Source organism: Olea europaea, chromosome 22, assembly GCF_002742605.1.
Source record: "Olea europaea var. sylvestris chromosome 22, O_europaea_v1, whole genome shotgun sequence".
Taxonomy (NCBI): Eukaryota; Viridiplantae; Streptophyta; class Magnoliopsida; order Lamiales; family Oleaceae; genus Olea; species Olea europaea.
In genome coordinates, this window is record NC_036258.1 from 5019491 (window position 1) to 5040390 (window position 20900).

General features: G+C 32.7%; 1 long non-coding RNA gene across 15 annotated transcripts; it reads left to right on the forward strand.

Moving 5' to 3' along the window:
* Window positions 1-248: 248 nt before the first annotated feature.
* Window positions 249-19376, forward strand: LOC111371483. 15 transcript variants are annotated; one of them, XR_002698586.1, is made up of 6 exons: window positions 249-368; window positions 1318-1388; window positions 14827-16809; window positions 17204-17381; window positions 18285-18547; window positions 19143-19376. It is a non-coding gene; the product is annotated as an uncharacterized LOC111371483 (long non-coding RNA). The 15 variants fall into 15 exon arrangements; XR_002698589.1 differs by having other exon boundaries at window positions 19161-19376; XR_002698582.1 differs by having other exon boundaries at window positions 14827-16619; window positions 16715-16809; window positions 18285-19376.
* The last annotated feature ends 1524 nt before the right edge of the window (window positions 19377-20900 follow it).

Here is a 20900-nt window from a genome sequence, read left to right on the forward strand (position 1 = left end):
CATTTTTTGCAACAATTAAAAGGTCTGACACAGTTATGTCCACTTGCAATTTTTAAACAATTAATTTACTAAAAATTAGAAAAAGCTGGCAAAAAATTGGAATAATGGGATCAAACACGCGCATAATATTAGTCCAATGAAATATGCTTTCAAGGTATTAATATAATTAACTAACTCTACTGTTAAAATCCGTTCATTTTGTGGGCCCTTTTGGTTGTATTGAGATCTTTTCAAATTTTGCAGTAGTACTTGGAAAGAGAAAAAGTCAATTGATGACCCTGGTGGATTTTGGTCGGACAGTGCATCCCAGATCTTTTGAAAACAGAGATGGGGCATACTCGTCTACTCGCGGAAGAATCAAGGTTGAGGTAAATGGTTATCTTAATTACATTTCCTTTTCAAACTGATGCACTAGATTTCCTTCATTTTTGGCTAATTTGTAGAGTCCAAGTTGTGTGTATGAGAACGTTGTTTCAAAGATCATGTAAGAGGTTCACAAAAAGGAGATAGTCCAAGTATAGTACGCTGTTGACTGAGATTTATTCAATATCAATTCTTCGAGAAAACTTCAGTGGGACGGTCGAATGGGAAGCCATCACTTCATCGGGTGGCCCACCCTTACCCTTAGAAAATGCTTCAACCATTTTTAATAGAATAAAAACATGGTCTTGAGAAGTTCTCCAGTCTTTGAATTTTGAAGAAAATGCTTCAAACATTATCATTCATTGAGATACAGGTTAAAACCATTAAAAGATTTTTTTATTTTTACTTCAACAAGTAGTTCGTGAAATGGATCATTTTTGTTTAAGTTTCGAAAATTAATTTCTTTGAACCATTAAAGAGACTCACTAATATTAAAAGAGATTCCAAGTTGATAAAGTTCCAATAAATACCACTGGAAGCAAAACAATTCTTTTGAAAATTTTGAAACTGCTTGACATGGAATCATATGGAACAATATAAAAAAGAGGTAATTTGGATGAAATCCAAGATCAACAAGTGTTTCAATCCTAGTTTTCAAAGTATCAAAATACGTATTAACTTATTTTTCTTTAATATTATGTTGTTTTGAAAAAAATTATAGTTTGATTTTTGACCCCATAGCACAAAAAGTTTAAATTCGCCCTTGATAATGGTCGATCATTTTTTCCTATAAAGGAGTAGACATGGAAGAGAGTGGCGATAGAATCTATTTTTCCAGCTGGGGGTGGGGAAATTTTGATTGAGGCTATTTTGCAAGCAATTCCTAAATGTATGATTTGTTTGTTCACGTTCCAAACTTTGTTTTGTTGAGAGATCAAGTTGCTGATTTTGCAGTTTTGGTTGGGATCAACTCAGGGAAGGAGGAAGATATTTTGTAAGTAGAGGGGATGAGAAATTTCCTTCAGGTAACTCCGTTTCCTTGAATATAGTGAAGAAAAATTGACTACTAATTGCAGTATCTCCATATTAAATTAGATCCGTAAGCAAAAATATTTTGGGCAGGATTAGAAAAATTTGTTTATGTTCTCTTAGATGACATTAACTAAAAAAGAAAAAATTACAAAGAAGGAAAATGAAGGATTTGCTATGTCCGAAGGATGACAGCACATTTATTTTCTCCTCTTAACAAATATTGTTGATATGCATATTCTTGAAAGGTTTAATATTGAGTTTATTTTTTTTCAACTAATAACTATGAGCAATTTATCTCCACTTTCTACCGCCCTTTTATTTTGTAAACTTGATAAATAAATCTTATCAATCATCTAGGTTTTTCATATTTAAAAATAAAATGTCTTACAACCAATCCAAACAACATTCCACATCTATACCCCATAACAACAGTTTGCCAGGTGAATCCATCTAAGATATTGAAGTCATCATCTTTCCGACATTGGATGCTACGGTTTTGGTTCTTCATTTCCGCAAATCATTATCGATTGCAATTTACATAATTTTGGGTTGTCAATATATGAACTGTTATCAAATGTAAGAAGCAGTCCTTGCTAAGGTATGAGACCAAAAATGAATATGTGAAATGTTAAGAAATGACAAAATTGTCAACTTTGTCAGTTGTCATGGAATCTCTCATACCAAATGATTTGAATAGAGATCTAGTGATTTAAGTGAAATTAAATTTTCTATTAGTGAGACGTGACCTCTAAAACTATTATAAGCTAAATTTAGAGTATGGAGGTTTGTGATCTTTCCTAGAGGACTTAAATATTTCCTTGAGATTTATTGTTTCATAGATCGATATTTGTATAGGCTCTTTGGATACTCCGCAACTCATACTTGCACTCTTTCAGCAAAAAAGTCGAACGATCTCCAAGTACGATTTCACTTTCACTTAGATTCATCATGACTCTGAAATTAACTACAAATTCAATTGGGAGAACACGACGTACAGTTTCACTTTCACTCACATTTCATCATGGCTTTTAAATTATCTAAAAACTGAACCGGGAGAACAACGAACTCATTATGTGATAGGTCAATAATTTGCAGCTTAAAAAATGGATACTCTACCTTTGAAATAGGTATTATAGCATGAAATTTGTTGGATTTCAACACAAGAATTCGAAGATTCGGAAGAGTTCCCATCGAAGAGGGAAACAAGTCATTTATTTCATTATTTCCTCCAATATCTAGTGCTTCAAGCTTCCTATAATTGACCAATGTTCTTGGTAAAGTTCATTAAATAGATTTTCATTTAAGTTCAATATAAGCAGTTGACATCTCTTTGTAAATATTTTAGAAATGGAGCCATGAAAGCAATTGTACTTTAAATTCAAATAAACCAATTTCTCACCGAGTTTGGAGATGATTTTGTGTAACTAGCCCCTCAATTGATCATACTAAGATCCAAAAAATAATTGACTTTAAATCTCCAAGTGAAATCATACCTGTGAGATGGTTGAAGAAAACATTCAGGTAGCGAAGATCTGTTATATCCCTGAACGTTGGAGGTAGTACTTTTGAAAATAGGTTGATTGAAAGGTCTACTACCTTCAAGTTTTGCAAGCTTCTTATCTCGTGAGGGATATAGCTTGAAAATCTATTACCGTTCAGATAAAGATATATGAGAATTGTATAAAAAAAATAAATAAAAAAATAAAAAAATTTCAAATGGGAATTTTCCAGTGAAAAAATTGTTTCAAATCTTCAACATTATTAAATTGGTTTGATTTGTCATTAAATAAGGCCAGATCTTATTTGAAAGAATACTATCAAATATGGACAAAGAAGATAATTTCTTCAGCTTGGTAATAATCTATTGCAAGGTTTCCTGAAAACGGTTAAACCTAAGATCAACAAATTCAAACTTGCCCAGATTGGTGAATAAAGGTTTTGGAATATTACCAGTTAGGGATGTCAAATGGGCTGAGCGGTTCGTGGACGGCTTGATAAGCCCGAGCCCCAGCCGAGCAAGGGCTTAGGCTTGGCTCGTCGGGCCCATGAGCCATTTTGACGAGGCTCGTCAAAAAATATGAAACTTTTTAAAAAAAAGTCTAAAATGTGCAAATTTACCAAAAGAAAAAGGTTAAAAAAATTACGAGCTCATGAGCGGCTCGCGAGCTCGGGTCGTCTTTCACGAGCTCGTGGGTTAAAGCCGACTCAGCCCATTACCATCCCTATTACTAGTAAAAGAGTTAAATGATAAATCAAGAAAAGTTAGGTTTTTAAGACCATCGATTTGATACAAAATCAACCCACGGAGATTATTCCTATTGAGTTCGACACTTGAGAGGGTTGAAAGTAAAGCAAAATCGAGTTGACCACGCGTGCCATCAAGTTTTGCACCAAAGAAGCTTATTCAAGAAATGGACCTTTCAAGGTTGCATACGACCCCTATCCAGTTACAGAGATTATTAACATTGTCAATTTTTCGCAAATCAAGAACAGTAGGATTTAAGATGGAATTCTTCCACCTTAAAAAAAATCTGCTTGTGTTTTCTTAGATGAAACAATACTTTGAATTGGAAGCAAACTGAATATAAAAATATGAAGAAGGAAAAACTAGAATATTTTTAATGTTTTCATGATTATTTGTTTTACGTTTCATTACCTTTTTCCTCTCTTCTTATATAAAGGTAAGGATGTGACATATATGCAGACAAATCATGAAAACAAATTGAAAGAAATCACATGGCAGAACTTGTAATTTTTGAATTTGAATGTATGATGATAAACTCATCATATTTAGAAAGGGAGGGATGGACTTCGCAAGTCACAAAAAAGTTGAAAGAAGTCGCATGGCAGAACTTGCAATTTTTGTAATTGAATGTATGATGAAAAAATTATCATACTTAAAAAGGGAGGGATAGACACGTGAGTAGAAGTTCACATTTTAGATATTAGCATTTAATGTTTTGCATCTTTTTGAAAATAAAGTACTAGTCCTCTTTTTGATTCTTTTTGAAACACTGATGAAAAAATAATGTCATCACATTAGATATTGCACTAAGGGGACTGTTCATCTTCCTTCGAATATACTGACTCAATATCTGCTGCTTCTTCAATTTTTGTTGTTGCATAAATTTGATGCAGGATTTTTCCACTCTTTTGATGTGTACAATTTTTTTGCAAAATGGCCACATATGAAACATCTATATCTTTTCTTTTTTTGTAAATTTCTATTTGAAAAATCTTTTCCTTTGAGGAAAGGATTCAGAAATTTTTTTATTGTGGAACTTAAACTTTCTTCTATGGTACTTTTTCTTTCTTGGACGATCACAGCTGTTGTTGTCATAACGGCATTTGATTTTCAAATCTGGTTGATCACAAGCCATTTCAAGCTTCTGGCCTGTTGTATTGATATCCTTTAAAAACATTCTTTGGTAATAGAGTTTTTTCACGGATCATTTGACCCAATTATGGAGTTCTCCAAATGAGGTGGTTGACCATGATTGTCATTTTTAGCTCAATCATTTTGAGTGTCTCTTGACTAAGAGGATATGGTATGGATTTCAGGTAAGCTTGCTTTAAGTTGGTATCGTTCATTCCACCAATAAGATAATGCCGTCTGGCATGAAAGTGTTTGTCCAAATCTTTAGGATTATAAGAACAACACTTTAACTTGAAAAATTCTTTCCTTGTTGCATGCTTCAAATGATCTGTCTTTCCACAAAATTTTCAGTGATTTTTATAAAAGCATTAATTGTTGGGGAATTTGAATATTGGATCTGGTTATATTCTCCAAGAGCATCATACCAATCTTTAAGGAAATTGGTAGTTCTTGCCATTAAAGATTTTATGACCGAGGTATAAGTGATATTTGACATTTGCAATTCTGTTGAACAACATGCTTTCATTTCTTGGAATCTTGCATTCCACATAATTGGAGGAATATCATCAAAAGTAAATTTGGTTGTGGAAGTATTGCTTTGCGAATAATAATTATTCACCACGCGTGTCAAAATTAGCCATTTCTTCATCAATTATTTCTGGTTCATCAACAACGGGATTTCTTTATTGAGTTTGACTTGCTTGTGGTCTGTCAGCGATATAGAAAGGCATCATCTTCTAGAGAATCATCGAGGACTCTTCAAGTTCAGAACTTGTTTCATGTGTGATGGTTAAGACAGGAGATCTATAAGAGGAAGAATTTTAAGCCTTTTGTAGTAAGGTGGTGATGTGATTTTTTTATCGTCATTTGTCGTCCTTTTTTCGGATTTGGTGGAGGTAAAGCTTGTGGATTTTGTGGAGACAAAGTTTGGGGATTTTGTAAAGGCAATTGATTGGTTTTCTTTGCACTAGAAAGATGAACGAGTTTTAAGTTCTTTTCCCATTCTTTAGGAATGAAAAGTGAAGTTGTAGATCCAAAAGCTCCAATTGAATACATAGGTCTTGAAGTTTGTGAGAGATGAAAATATGCAGTTGGATGGTATGGAGTAGAAGGTGGGATCATAGAATTTTTTTCAAGAGAAACAAGTTGGTTTTTAAGATTTCTTATTTTTCTTTCTTGGTTTTCTATGGGCAAATAGTTTTGTAAAAGATTTATGATTTCAGCGTGGAGGGACTTTATTTTTTATTTTTTTTTGTTTACGGGCTTGGAGAGGGGTTAACATGGTTTATGCTTCATGTTGTAGAGTTATTTCAATTCTTTGCTGACTTTGGTAAATTCTTTCCAACAAGAAATTTTGTTGGATTGCATTGTTTGACTGTCCGCTCAAAAATGCTATTGTTGCTGAAAGCTAATCAACTGAACCATCTAATTCTTAGATATAGGATTCATGATTTTCCAGGCATGAGAAGACCGCTCTTTGTCAAAAGAGGTTAGTGGAGGAAAATCTTATTGTTGAGGTGGATGGAACAAAGCTATAAGCATGACTGTTTGTGGAGATGGAAGTGGACTATTATTTCAGTCTCATTTAGTATGCATTTGGTTGCAATCCATCATCCCGTCCAATAGGAATGTTAGGTTCATCATCCCATCTAGTAGGAATGATAGGTTCATCACTTGTAGGGTTAGAGTATATTTGACATAATAGTCAAATTTTCCAGAAGACACTCATAACAAATCAACTCCTGCAGATTTGTTTTCATATGCTTTACACAATCTTTGCCGGCTATTCTTCTTTTTTTTTCTTAAGAGGTTTATCTTCAAATAAAGCCTCTTCATCCTCCATACATTTTGCACAGAAACATACGTCCCAATAAGTGTGTCTTGAATCATCAGATCTGTAATAAATAGGTTTGCCATTTGCATCGAATCCACAAAATAGGAATTTCTCCGTTTGTTAAGGCAAACTTTGTAGGGAAATGGGGAGTCGTTTTTATTGGGGATTTCTTTTCAAACATATTTTGGACTTCACCATTTGACTGTCTTCTAAAATGATTGTTGATGGCTAGAATGGTAAAGAATTTTTTAATGCCTGGTGATGCTACTCATAACTAGTAATCCACATTTGTGGAGTTATTTTAATGAGCTCCGATCTGGGAATTTGTCTAAGAATTATATGTACAGCTTGACAGGCCTGTTCCCATTTGGATGAATAAAGCATCATGTGTACCATAAGGGATAGCAAAATAAAGATAATGATTTTGATTTCTGTAGGCCATCTAGTAGTGAAGAGTTGCTCCGTATGTGACTGCTGTTGGAATTGCACCAACAATTTGGACCTAGATATTCAAGGCTGATAATAGCAATGAGTCTGCTATTGGCATGTTAGAGTTTGGAAACATAATAACAAGTACTGTTCCAACATTGAGGGTAGCTTCCACCGTGCCAATACATGCGCGTTGATAATCAGCAAAACATGTATCTAGTAGGGCAATTCTAGAAATCGTAGGAGTCCATTTCTTCCATGGAGAGTAAGTGCAATTCTTACAGCTCCAAAATGAATATGGTTAAAATCTTTATATAACCATGTTTTTGGAAAATGGGATGGTAAATCTAAAGTGACAAATTATTTCTTTTTAGTGGCAGATAAAAGATGTTGATCGAACTTTGTTGTTTGGACAAACTCTTTGATTTGGGATTTTGATGGTGATATGAGGCTTAGGACAATTTTCGTGAAAGAGTGTCGTGATTTATTTTGAGCGAGATAAGGGTTTACAAGGGGTAGATCTGTGATTGAACCTTTTTCAGAATTTGGAAGATAGGATTTTTCATGAAGAAAGTCAATTTTAGAGGAAAAAGTTTTACAAAGGGAGGTAGAAGGAGATAAAATGGATGAACTAGAAGATTCAACAGACAAAATTAACAAGGTGTTCTTCCTAATTTCTTTCATATTGGATTTTCCCAATCAGAGATAGTAAGATCAAGGTAACAACATGACTTCGATACCAATAGAGTGGGGGTATGACAACCTATGCAATACACGATATTCTAGCTCGCAACAAACTATATGCATTTAATGTGATGTAAAATTGTCTTATAACATCATTTATATATTTACTTTTTCAATTAAATATTAAATTAGTAAAAAGTTCTAATGTGACGACTTCTTTTTCTCTTCAGTGTTTCAAAAATAATAAAAAATAGGACTGGTACTTTACTTGCAAAAAGAGATAAAATATTAAACGCTAATATTTAAGATGTGGATTTCCACCTACGATCCCATCACTCCCTTTTTAAGTATGATGATTTTTTTATCGTACATTCAATTACAAAAATTTCAAGTTTGTCATGTGACTTCTTTTAATTTTTTTCGTGACTTGCGGAACCCATCCTTTCTTTTCTAAGTATGATGAGTTTCTCATCATACATTCAAATACAAAAATTGCAAATTTTGTTATGTGATTTTTTTCAATTTGTTTTCATGTATGTCACATCCTTACTAAGGATAAAGGTAATGATATGTAAAACAAATAATCATGAAAACATTAAAAAAAAAATTTATTTGTTTTTCATATTCTCGTTTTTAGTTTGTTTCCAATTTCAAATATTGTTTTATCTAAGAGAACGCAATCAGATGCTCTTTTAAGATGGAAAAACTCTATTTTAAATCCTCTGTTTTTGATTCGTGGAAACTTGACAATATTAGCAATCTCTATAGTTGAACGGGGATTGTATGCAACATTGAGGGATTCATTTCTTAAATAAGCTTGTTTAGTGCAGAACTTGAAGGCACGCTTGACCAACTCGATTTTGCTTCACTTTCTACTCTCTTATGTATTGGCCTCAGTAGGAATGATCTCCGTGAGTAGATTCTCATATCAAATTGGTGATCTTGAAAATCTAACTTCTTTTGATTTGTCATTTAACTCATTTCAAATCGGACCCATTAAATAATGTTGACGATTGAAAACAATTCTTTCACTAAGGAAATTCCATTTGAAATTGGTTTGTCAACAAATTTCACATATCTTTTATATAAACGGTGATAGGAAGTTTGGAAAACTTGAAGGTAGTAGACATTTCAGTTAATATATTTTTACAAGAAATACCTCCAACGTTGACGGATCTAACAGATCTTCGCGACATGAATATTTCCTTCAACCATCTCACATGTATAATTTCACTTGGAAATTTGAAGTCAATTATTATTTTTCTTTTGATCTTAGTATGATCAATTGAGTGGCCAGTTGCACAAAACCATCTCCAAGTTCGGTGAAAAATTGGTTTATTTGAATTTGAAGCAGAATCACTTTCATGGCTCCATTCCTAAAATATTTACCAAGCGATATTAACTGCTTATATTGAACTTAAATGGAAATCTATTGAATAGAACTTTACAAAAAACATTGGTCAATTATAGGAAGTTTGAAGCACTAGATATTGGAGGAAACAATGAAATAAATGATCAATTCTCCTTTTCGATGGGAACTCTTCCGAATCTTTGAATTTTTATATTGAAATTCAACTGATTTCATGCTATAATACATATTTCAAAGGTAAAATATCCATTTTTTAAGCTGCAAATTCTTGACCTATCCTATAATGCGTTCGTTAGTGTTCTTTCAGTTGAATTTTTAGATAATTTCAAAGCTATAATGATGTGTGAGTAAAAGTGAAACTGTGCGTCATGTTTTTCCAGTTGAAATTCTAGATAATTTCAGACCCATGATGAATCTGAGTAAAGGTGAAATTGTACTTGGAGATCGTTCGACTTTTTTGCTGAAAGAGTGTGAGTATGAGTTGTGGAGTATCCGAAGAGCCTATACAAGCATCGATTTATGAAACAATAAATTTCAAGGAGATATTTCAAGTCCTCTAGTTAAGATTACGAATCTCCGTACTCTAAATGTATCTTATAATAGTTGTCACATCCCCCTAACAGAAAATTTGACTTTACTTGAATTACTAGATCTTCGTTCAAATCAATTGGTAGGAGATATTCCTTAGCAATTGACAAAGTTGACACTGAAAGATGATGACTTCAATATTTTAGATGGATTCACCTGGCAAGCTGTTATCATGGGATATGGATGTGGAATGTTGTCTGGATTGATTACAGGATACTTTATTTTTAAATGTGAAAAACCTAGGTGGTTGATAAGATTTGTTTATCGAGTTTACAAAACAATAAGGCTGGTGAAAGTGGAGGTAAATTGCTTATAGTTATTAGTTGAAGAAGAAGTAAGCTCAATTTTAAGCCTTAATAGAATATGCGTATCAATAATATTTCTTAGGAGGAGAAAATAAATGTATTATCATCATTCGGATATAACAAATCCTTCATTTTCCTTCTTCGTAATCTTTTTCTTTTTGCTTTAATTGAACATTGTTATATAAGAGAACATAAGCAAATTTTTCTAATTTTGTTTATAGATCTAATTTAACATGGAGATGTTGCAATTAGTAGTCAATTTTTTTTTTCACCATATTCAACGAAACCAAGTTATCTAAAGGAAATATCTCATCCTTCCGAAACCATCTTCCTCCTTCCCTTAGTTGATTCCCACCAAAACTGTAAAATTAGCAACTTAATCTCTCGGCAAAACAAATTCTGGCAGCGTGAGCAAACGGCTCATACATGTAGGTATAAGCTAGACAAGAATATATTTTTGTGTGGTGCGCTTTGTCTAACTTGCCATCAAAACATAAAATGCTAACAAAAAGAATCATTATATGTAAGACTCGCGCAATCCTCCCAAAATGCTCTTATGATTTGACCTTAAGATCACGAGTTGCCTCTCACATCCCTATTTTAAGATAAGAAGAAAGAAAAAGAAATTTAAAGGATCGATTGATTTACCGCTGTTTGATTTGTCCCCATCTCCATTTGCCATGAACTGTTGTTATATATACAACGTGGATCACTTTAGATATTTATGGTACTCTGTACTGAGAAGTATCGAATTCAGCACTAAAATAAAACTAAGATTCCAAACAAGTGAGCGCATACCACTCCAAAATGACAGTAAGGGCAAAAACATTTGAGCTCCTCATCCTTCTTTTCAAAGTATTATTTAGATTTTGACTATATATTTTTTAAGTTCTTTAGAGCTTTGACTTGTTCGAAATTAGATCCACGAGTCTCCTCGTTATATAGACAAATAATTTCATTCGTAGTAAGTATATTTTTATTTAAATGAACCATAAGAAATTAGTTTTTGAAACTTAAACAAAGGTGATCCATGGCTAAAATTAATCAGACAATTCCCCCTCAAATTTGGCCAAACATAGAAGATGACGCTCTGTGGGAAGTTTTCAACTATGCAGTCAAGATTCAATAGGACATCTAAAAATACAGAGAATTACAATGTTAACTTTTGGACAGATATTTGGGCACTATCCATCTCCTTCATGAAAAAATGACGACTCTTTGGAACCAGCTTTTTTTAGGAAGGTCATTCCAACGCGTTGAAGGATCGTTTAAACATCCGGAAAGTAATTCAAATTACATTTAATCCGTAACGATTCTAAAATTTTTGATGTCATATTCCTTGTAAAATTTCATAATAAAATGATATAAATTATATTGAGGTCCCGTTTGATTCTTATTTTTCTCAAAATGTATTTTTTTTCTTTTCTTTTCTTTTCAACAACGCATTCTTATTTAAAATAATATTACATGTAAATAAAAAAATTTTCATCCACATATTATCCCATTAATCTACTATTCTAAAATTCATTTTTCCTTTAAAATGGGTGTCAAATATCATCTGAAAAATTTATCATGCAAAAATAATAAACGTTAATGAAATAATTGAATTTTTTTTAAAGAAAGGATGAGTTAGATGTTTTTTTTAGACGTACGTTTAACTCACATTTAACTATTTTCGATATTCATTTGGATCATTCGATATGGCAACGATATAGTTTTCTAAATTAGCTTCTACATGATATAGGCGATTTGTGGATTGAGATAGTAAATGATCGCTGATGAATTTTGAAAGTTAATATATTATCAAAGTTTTCAAAATACTAGTTTGAAATGACCTATTTTGACTCGTAACTTTTGCTGTGATTGATCATTTTGCACGCCATTAATGAGAGAGAAATTATGCCATGAGCATTTTTAAATGGTATTTAGAACGTAACATTTTGACTTCATTTTACATTCCAATAATGAGTACGTCAAAGTAGATTGTAAAAAGATAAAAAGCAACTATTTTTTTGGGGGGAAAATTAAAGCTAAAATTTTGTGGGGTCATTGGTCCCCAAATGAATGTCCCCATGTCCTTTCATGCCCATAGTTGCTAGTAACCATAGATATACATACAGGATTGTGTATTCGAGGGTCCAAGAAGCAGTTGGACAATGACCCAGTACTCATCATGCACATTCTGACTTCAAGTATCCGATGCTTTTTTTTCCCGGGAAAATTACGTGGAGACATGTTTTTTAAGTTTCAACTTCAAAAATCACGTTTTAAGCTTTGTTTTACAAAAATCAGATGATAATTTAACTTTTTAATATTAAAATAATAATATCATAAAATTTAATTAATAAACCACCCCAAATCGAAATTTTGCTGAATTATATCGTATTCCACCTCTCCCCTCTCTCTCCCCACATCAGCGTTGCATCACGGTGGAGAGCACTATTGTGTGCAACGGCGAAGAGCACTATTACGCCAGAGTGAGAGCTAGAACTGGCGATTCTGTCGTAGTTACTCTTTGAGCGGCGTAGTACTCATCGCTGTTGCTACATACACCAGGCATTTTGGGGCTTGTTGCAGTGCAAGGAGGGATTTGTGTTGGAGATTCAGGGATTTTCGTGGGAGGAGCTTATTGTGCAATAATTGAGGTTTGTGGTGTGGAAATGGGCAGAGGTAGTGAAGTGGTGATGGCGGCCGGTAGTTTTGGTTGTTTTTGCGGCATTGGCGGATCCAGAACATCCTTGCAAAACTGGTATTCAATTATTCCGATCTTGTCTCACCACGGCCATGAAATTGAGTTTGTGGTGATGGTGGCTTTTGATTTGATGTAGAGGTGGTGGTGGTGGTGCTTGTGGATTGGGGAACAAGTGGTGGTGATGATGGTGGCGGTGGTGCTTGTGGCCTAGGTAGTACCTTGCAGGTGGTGATATATTTAAGATTGTCCGCGACATATTTATTGTTGGATCTTTAACGTGGTGGCAGTGGTGCGGTGATGTGGGTGGTGGTGGTTAGGATTTGTTGAAAGTGACGGTGGTGTGCATTTGGTTGATGTTGTTGGAGTGGTGGTAGCGACGATGAAAATCTAGTATGACTGAGTCTATATCCATTGTGAGTGTCCGTGCCAGATCTATAATAATTGTGACTGTATGTAACTTGGTTACATATAGTCACAAATTAAATTGATATGGTCACATATAGTCAAACTAGAGACAGAATTGGTCACAGATAAGAAAGGTCAGTGAATGTTGTAAAATTGGAGGTGAAGATAGTAGTGACTGGTGGTGGATTGTGGTACTGGGATACGGTGTGTGAAGATTTGTTTATGGTGACTCTTTGAGGTCAAGTATGTGTTTATTGTGGAAGTTGTGACTAATTCTGTATTAACTGTGATTGATTGTGACTTGATCACATACTGCCATAGTAAATATTGAATTGGTCACAGACAGTCACACTGAATGCAAATTTAATCACAGTTAGTCACAGGCAACACATTTCGGTGACACACTGACTTGGTCAGAGACGATCTGGCCATAGTTAGTCACAGATACACACAAGTATGGTCACAAACTATAAATCTAATTACATATAAAACAGTTAATTACAAAACCTGTCAACTACAATATAACACAACTGCCATCATGCAGTACTCAAAATGTTGCTAACACCTCACCACCACCACCACCAAACAGATTAACTGCAATGCAACTTCATTACCTCCAATGCATTATCTCTGCCACAATACAAATCTATTTTTTAAACACAGCGTCATCTTATCACCACTACCACCATCTGTAAAGTTTTGTGTTTGAATTCTGTTCCTTAGTTTGTTTGTTTCAGTTCTTGTGAATGAATTTATTTCTGGTTTGCCACTGGTATTGAAACAATATAGAACCACCCAAAAGAGAAACCTAGAAAATCTTCTATTTTATCTCGTTGGTGAGTGCACTCTTACGTATTTCAATTTGACTTTATTTTCAAGAAATTATGTTGTGCTGGGTGTAATTTAATTTTGTAAATTCCTCAAGTGTTCTTCAACATTAATTACTTCAAAATGGGATCAATTGTGGTTTTTATTTTTCTTTATCATTACTACTAGGTACCTTTTAAGAACTTTTATTATGCTAATTTTGTGGGCAATGAGTCAATTTATTTATATTTTTTGTATAACTGCTTCACTTTGGCATGTTAATGTCAATGATTCATAAAGACGGTATGGGAGATGTTTCTCATGGCTTGGGGTGAGAATTGCATATGGGTGGTGTAGAGGTTGATAGTTTTATAATTTAAATGGATTTCTTTTTATAATATACATATTTTTTTGGTGTTGGATTGCATCAATTGAGTCCTTAGTTGAAAAGGGGTGTGCAATGAAGGCAAGGAAATCAACAAGCCCTTTGATTTTGAGTAAATAATCATTGATTGACTGAGAATCCTTCTTTGTATGTTTCAAATTTGTCTTCAAATGCAAGATTTCCCACAAAATATAAGGTGGAATCAACAGGTCGAAGGTGGTGGAGTCGATGATGTTGTTACTTGTAGGTTGGCCGATAGATAGAAGCAGTCGATGATGATGGTTTCTTGCTCTTTTTCGTCCTTTTTCCCCTTTAGTTTGTAAAAGGTTTCAAGAATTTGTTTTATTTACGTTTCTCTTACTACTTTTATAGTTAAAACTGAATTTATTGAAGATATTTCAACCTTTGTAAATCACTCTCCATGAGCCTGTACCTATAGATTTATGCCTTGTATTGATGGGTAAAGATAACTTTCTAATTCTTACATTTCTAATTGTAGATAGTTGGGGGTGACATAAGTATTTATATCTCAAATTTCCTTTTTTTCTTTCGGACAGTTGATTTTATGGAAGTTCACCGGTTTATTTAGTAGGAGTCACCTACAATACCGGTAGAAATTAGAACAAATGGAAGGAATTAGTTGACTGACTTCGCATCATATTACTTGGTATTGTCCTAATACTTTTATTTTGAGCGAACAGCACAAGTTATAGTGTATAAGCCTTGGGAGTTATTGTGCACCGATTCTTAAGCAGGACTTCAGCAAGGGATATGATGGAAAGGATGTTGTGCAAAATCTACACCAAGCTTGCTTTTTAAGATAGCCAATAAAAGTGGAAAACTATGGCTTGAGTGGGATTATGTCGCATATTTTGCAATCTGCTATCCTATGAAGGAGAACAAATCCAGTAAAGATTGTGTAGATGAAGTAATCCGTTCACTTTGTATGTTACAATGCCACTCTATCAATGTTTTAATCAACCAACAAAAAATAAAAAAATAAAATTAAAGCATGCAGTATAATGTGTGCTTACAAGAATATTCATTTTCATTTTGTAGATGAGTTGATGTGACCAAAATCCTGTATACTATAATGGATACCAACATTAACTATACTGCATCATTTTGTTATCACTAAGTGTCGTGATTTGTCACTGTTATATTTTAATTATTTAATTTTTTTCTCTTTTGAGAATGAGAAATCACATCCATTGTTCTTATGTTGTTAGTTAACTACAAGGCTTAGGGATTTAACAGTTATGGCTGCTTAGAGTAAGCTAGCTGGTTGTTTACTGCTGTAGTAATGGTTTTTTCCTATTCGTATTGCTTGTAGTTCTTGAAATTATGTTGATTGATGTGTATTTATCACCCTTAAATTTTAATTTCATCTGAATGCCTGCTGTATCTTATAATGAGTTGTCTCCGTGTGAAACTGGTGACATGGATTAACCTTGGATTTCGATTATATTTCATACATTATCGATCATCTAAATGCTTGTAACCTGCTAGCCTGAAGTTGCAATTGAAGGTGAGGTGGGGGAAGGTATGAAAATGAGGCTCTCATCTCTCTATTTTTAGATGATGAAAATATTACGAAATCTGTTATATCTTTGCAGAATATGGTATCGCTAGATAAATAGAAGATGTCATAATCTTCTAGAATGTCAAAAATAGATGGCATGGTTAATAGACTTCACATGATGGTCTTTAAGCACCAATGTTCCCATCAAATCTGCTCAAGATTATTGACATGCTAAAAAATCATTACCCTGAAAGACTAGCCATGGAATTTTTTACAAACCCCCATGTATATTTGAAGCATTTTGGAAGGTTTTCCATTTTCCTTTTATAATCATTGATTTTATTTTCTGATCTTTAGGTAATGAGAGAGTAGACTTTGCATTATGGGTTTCTTTTTTGTTGGATTACATGGGATAACTGAAGCATTCTTTTACAACGGTTAGAATCATCTTTTTAGTCGTGGTTTACTTCGTGAGGAAGGGAATATGTTGGATTAGAACTTAGGACTATACTACATTAAATTAATTTTGTATGTGCAGATCTCAGTTAGGAAATTTTACGTTTTTATACTACAATTTATTCATTTTCATTAGGTAAAGAATTGACCTTTCCTCCATACTAATTTAGAAATGCTCTTTTATTGCAGGTTGTAAAATACTTTTTGAATGCAAAATCATTCTAGAATGTAAATTTCTCTACCCAAAAAACAAAGAAAATCATGAGATCCTATTTTGATGTAGACAATCTTCCAGCTGAGTTCAGAGGTAAAGTCGTACTGGCTTTACTACAACCACGTGGATAAAGCTTGAGAACAGTGTAAAAACAGTAGGTATTGTATTACTCCTGTTATAGATCTATACGCATATTAGAGTTAATGTTTATCCATCACTTCAAATGCACTTTATGATATGCATTATCTTTCAGTTACTTTGGCTGTACTTGGTGAGAAGACCGCAGTTATGTCACCTAAAATACTTGTTAATGCCGTTGTTCCATGCTGCAAACAGCAATTTAATATGGTATCTTATTCTTTTATATTGTTTGCTCGCTACAACTTAATTTCACTCGCTTCAGGAAGAGGCCCACATTGCCAAATTCTCTTATTTTCTGCTACTCTTAGACTATGTTATGTATTCTTTCACCAATTTAAGAAATTAAACAAAGGTAAACTGAGTTATATATAACCGATGGAGCAGCTCTCATCCAGCCTATTAAATTCAACCTTCCTCCAATGTTGCCTCCATCATTTCTCTGATCAACCTGTACTGTGCTCCTGATTAATAGATCCCTGTGGAGCTTCAAAACCTCACTCTTTTTCATATATTCACAACAAAATTTATGCTATTTCTTCAACAAGTCTTGAGTTCCTACATGGGCACAAAATCGTTATCAACAAAGCCATCTTCATTGCAGATAGAAGCCCACAAAATGACCAATGAAGAAGTCTCAAAGCATTGCATTGGTGGGGTACCGCATCACCTGTACCTACTATGGTTATTGAAGCTTTTAGAGAAAGCATTGATGCTCACATGACTTTTGATGGTAATTATGGGAAACTCACGATGAAAATGAAAGCATTTTTGCCCACCTGGTATTTTATCTCTTGGTTTAGATAAACAGATAATTTTTTAAATTCTGATTTCTCGGTTCTTTCTTCGTATGTGTTTATTATTTTACAAAAATTTGAACCAAATAATTGTAAAGGAATCTGCAACATTATGTCAATAAGTTTTGAATTGTTGCTGTATTCTTTCCCAAGAATACAGCTACATAAAATTTAATTATTATTAGATATAAATTAGTAAATATTATTTATTTAAAGTATATTTAGGAAAGGAGAGTTTACACGATTTTTTTTTTTTTTTTTAAGTATCAGTTTACACTCTCACCTAAAAGTTGATTTAGCCCACGTTTGGCCCTCATTAAATTTCATTTCATTTTTCTCTCTTATTTTTAATCACACAATCTTCCATAAAATAATATTACACGTAAATCAAAAACTTTTTCACCTTTCTCAACCTGTCATTTTCAAAAACATATTCCACCTGTTTTCATTTCAAAAAATGGGGACCAAACGGGGGCTTAGAACATACTTATATTTAGAGCTTGTTTGTCTTCCATTTTGGGAGAAGATATAGAGTTTTGAATAGTAGTTTTTGGAGAATGTGTGGTTGAAATTTAAAAAAACTTTATTGGTTTGTGCGTAGAATATTTTGTTGGGTGAATGTATGGTGAAAAATGTTACTGTAGCAAACAATTTATTTTTTTAAAGGATGATAAACCAGGCCTTATTCTATACTACTAAATAGTCAATTGCAACTCTGCCACGTGCGATGCTAAAAATTTTGATGCATCAATTGCTTATATTGTTCAATTACATGTTGCATATTTGACTTGTTTGGAATAATTGTATTTCGCTGTTAATTTACATTTCATTTTATGGGATCTTGATCATTTATTGGAATTTCTTATTCTGCAAAATGATATCTTTTAGAAACAAATCAATCAATAAATGGAAAGGAAAACACAACTAACAACTAGTTTTGCAGCTATTTGAGGTAAATTTCACGTCTTTAGTCAAGTTTAACTTTTAAGACCTCATTTTTTTTCTTTTGCTGTGAAATGTACAACAGTCCACAACTAACTGTTTGAATTTCTTGAGAATATCATTGAACGAGTTGCTACTTATATGAGAGACCAAGAAAGATGATCAAGGGGAAGCATCAGAATAGATTGGTTGTTTCCATATGTAGAAATGTAGGTTCAGCTTGATTTTATTAACTTAGTTTTAGTCAGGATAAAGCAAACCTTGATTTGATAATATATGCATGTGTCATCGTTTTTATTTTTCATTATATGATGTGTGCATAAATTGAATTTTAAGCATATCTTTCTATGCATGTTCAGTATTAATCAACAAAACTAAGCAAGAGGTAAGATTTCTTTTCTCAAATGACTTTCTATATTGTGGTTATCTACTCTGGCTACTGTGGAGGTTTTAATTGTTCGTAAGTATTTCAACTTATTTCTAAAATGGATGTGATTCTTGATTCATTTATGTGTTTTTTTTTTTTAAATTCTGATTTAGGCCTCCATTAATGTGATATATTCAGTTGGGGGCTTTTCCCCCAAATTCGAGAAGTAATAAGAAATTGAAAAATGAATGGTTTTTGATTGAACAGAATATGAATTGTTAGATTTTGAATGTTTAGCTATTCTATTTTGGATTACTGCTACCAAGAGTAAGCACAATTCTATTTAAATAACTAATATGAAGGGAGGCTCATTTTAAAGGGGAATATTTCCTTTGTTTCTTTGGTATTCATTATCGAAGCTAACAAAGAAATTTTAGTTTCTTCTTCCATTGCAGTGGATAGTTCATTAGGAGCAATGATCAGAGCTCTAACCAGGCAAGAGATCGGAAATGGGCTTGTTAAGAGGGGCTGTTTTTGGCGCTATCTATGGTGTTATTTACTTAATCAAAGTCTTCGAGTTTTCACCGCTTTTATATGAATATGGCATTGGGTGTATCTTGTATTTGGCGTGATGAAAAATGTTGATGCTTCTTTGGAGAGTTTTTTGTTCAGTCTGTCTTCATAATGGATCGGCTAACCTGGATCGGCTAGAGTGTAATTCATAATGGATTGTGTGAAAAAAAAAAATAATAATAATAAATAAAATTAAAAAATTAAAAAAATAAACAAAGCAATAGGTTTTTAGGTTTTCGAAATATTACAGGCTAGAAAGATAGCTTTGGTAGTTTTTATCGTAGGCAGAAGGCCTCTTTCTACACCCTCACAATAGCAAAATATACAAGAGCTGTGCTCACCAGTTTGAATGAATTTTAAGGGATTTACTCCTTTTGTAATCTTATGATTTTATATATTTTATCTAATGTAGTATTGAGTTTAATATTCACGTGGCTAATCTGAAGGAGTTGGAACAGTTCCATAATGCCATTATGCCTCTGCCATAATTGCTAAAACTAGACCTTTGATAAATGCTAACATATTCTGTGATGCTTCTTCATGTCTACACTAACATTGTCTTAAAAAAAAATTCTGTCCGTGCATTGCACAGGCATAGAATTAGTATTAGCATAAAATTGATATGTCTTACTAAGTCCTTGTTTGATGCCGTTTAAAATTTTAATATATTTTTTTCTCTTATTTTTAATCATACATTCCTCAATATAATAAATATTACACGTAAATAAAAAAAAAATCCTTCTTTTTTAACAACATATTCTCCTAAAAATACTATTCCATAATACATTTTACTGAAATTTCTTATTATAATTGATGTCAAACAAGGGCTAAATAATCATATTAATTGAATAAATGTCATAAAACTGTTTCTAAAATTTTCGAACCAAACACGGTTTTTTTTTCTTTTTTTTTTAGAAACAATTTTTTTTTCAAAATAACAAACCTAACGCACTTTCTATAATCTTAAATCTTAAAATAATCCTTCAAAATAGAAAATAGAAATGCAAACCTAACGCACCCTAAGTTTTCACTTAATTGGTCAGAAAAGAATAATTACTCAGTTAGTGCATATTTGATGAAAAATAATTAATTAAATTTGTGGTAGAATAATTATTATATGTGAATAACTATTACAGTCCTAATTCTTACAAATAAATATATAATTTGATTATGTCATGAGAAGAGAGAATAAAAAACAGTACTTGTGTGTATAATAATAAGAACTAAAATCCTATATGTATAGGAAGGGATTAGGGAGGGATACAATCGTAATAGTTTGTAGGGTTGTATGGATATAATTGTCATTCACTAATAAACTTATCATTTAAAACACCTCTCCTTGAATAACACGTTGTAAAATACATGTCTTGTTAAAACTTTATAAGATAAAAAACTCAATGAGACAAAAAAAAAAAAAAAAAAAAAAAAAAAAAAAAAAAAAAAAAAAAAGTACAGTTAATTGTTAATATTTTGGAGTATAAAAAAATGCTGCCTCATTAAAATCTTGTTAAGAAAGTTGAGTGATGTTGATCATTGAAAATCTTTGATTCAATCAATTCCAATCTCATGAACCAATTTCTTGAATATAAATATTGATAGTATTGTCATGAATAAATCAATCA